General features: G+C 41.0%; 1 non-coding gene across 1 annotated transcript; it reads right to left on the bottom strand.

Annotated features, from left to right (window-relative positions):
• Positions 1 to 703: 703 nt before the first annotated feature.
• Positions 704 to 776, bottom strand: TRNAP-CGG (transfer RNA proline (anticodon CGG)). The gene has a single exon. It is a non-coding gene; the product is annotated as a tRNA-Pro (tRNA).
• Between the last annotated feature and the right edge of the window lie 1,132 nt (positions 777 to 1,908).

Genomic DNA, 1,908 nt, shown 5'->3' with positions numbered 1-1,908 from the left:
CCGTAACCGATTACTCGGTTGAAGCAGCATGCACCTGTTAGTCAAGTTAGGCGCTACTTGGGAAAAAGATTAGAGCTGAAAGAATAATTGCATCTTTTAAACGTAAGAGGCAGTATCACACAAAACTTGAAGTTTACTTGACACGATTATATTCCATATTAACAAATGAACGTTTTGAAGAATTTGTAAGGTCGCATTTCTATTTTTCACTTATTCGGAATAAGCTTTCACCTTACTTCACGGCTAGCATTCTCGACAGATTTAAAAGCATATTTAGAGTATTGGGCAGAACATGAAACCTAATTCAGAAGAAATAATTTTGTACTTGCAAATGTACGTTTTGAATACATTGCCAAAATATGAAAACACATTTGTATATTTAAGGTATTCGAAGTAAGATCGAAGCGCATTTTCAGATCTAGCATTTTCGACAGTTTTGAATATCGAGGAAGGCTTTAAGGGTGTAAATATATATATATATATATATATATATATATATATATATATATATATATATATATATATATATATATATATATATATATATATGTGAAGGAATAAGCCAACAGTCGGCGAGGCCAAGGGAAGCATTGGAGATTGTACTTCGTTTTTTTTTAATTATTACTTGGATAATCACAGAAATTAGCAATGCAAACTGTTCAGGGGAAATATAGCTAAACACAAAATAGAAGAAAAAACAACGTGCCGGCGGTGGGAACCGAACCCACGACCTCCGAATACCGCGTCCGGTGCTCTTCCAACTGAGCTACATCGGCCGCTGTGCCCCCCTGCTACTTTCTCGGGTATTAATGTTGTCTGCATACGAACCTTGAGAGTGCTCTCCAGCAAGGTGAGCACTCTCAAGGTGCACAGCACCCGCTTACAAGCATACATGATAGACTGCGTTAACGACATTATAGAAGAATGCTTGCTTACGACCACGTATTATACGTGAGGCGCCCGCGCGACCCGCAGTCAGCGGGCCGGCCGCTCCCGACAGATAGCGCCTAGTGTTGTGATTATTAGCGCGGTAACAGTCTGGCTATGAAGGTAAGGAAATCTAGTCTATATAAGATGTTTACGTCTGATTTCGAACTTTGAAAGGGAAAAGCAACTTTTTCTTGGTGGACAGGGTTCGAAAACAGGGAGGGGGCCGTAACTCCGGTCAAACCTTTACTTCGTCAGCATTAACTGGCTCTGTTTGAGGAGTTGGTCACCAGAACTTCGATACAAGGTTAGCGTAGAAGTGAAGGGAGACAGAAAAATGCAAATAGTTTTAGTCGATGGAGGACGAAACAATGCTGCCAGTGAAAATATTGTTACGTGGAAGATTTACAGTCCCAAAGCTGTCCGCACAACTAACGTTGATGAGGGCACCGATTTCACAACACTCAGCGTCGTCGTCTTCTCGGAGTCTGTTTCACTTCTTCATCCTCATCACGAACAGCGAATACAGCTAAGTAGCAATATTTGGTGCATGTAGAGTGATTTGTTATTTAAATAGAACGAAATAAGTCAACCGGGCATAATAATATCCAACCGGAGTAATGGTGACATCCACAGTGATCACATGATCCGTAACTCCAGTCACGTGACCTATGAGGACGTCAGAATAGTACTTTAAGTATGTAGACGTCGGAATGAGACGTCATTTTGTTCTGAGGGTGCTTCAGAATCTGCAGTTGAAAAACTGAAAAGCCTGAGCGTTGCTGCTGCTCACGGTACATAGCCCGCTCCTGGAATTAGCCCGTTCATTGGAATTCTATAATTGGTTTACAGGAAAGAAAAGCGTAGTATATGTCACTAGCGGAATCTCGCTTACATGACTCGCGGAGAAATGTCGCTATCGCGAGATCTTCACATTTTGCTTAGAAAGGCTCTCGCCTTTAATAAAAAAGTATGCTCAGC

This window comes from Amblyomma maculatum, chromosome 10, assembly GCF_055883805.1.
Source record: "Amblyomma maculatum isolate TAMU_Amacu chromosome 10, ASM5588380v1, whole genome shotgun sequence".
In the NCBI taxonomy this organism is placed as follows: domain Eukaryota; kingdom Metazoa; phylum Arthropoda; class Arachnida; order Ixodida; family Ixodidae; genus Amblyomma; species Amblyomma maculatum.
This window is presented reverse-complemented; position numbering and strand designations above follow the sequence as displayed.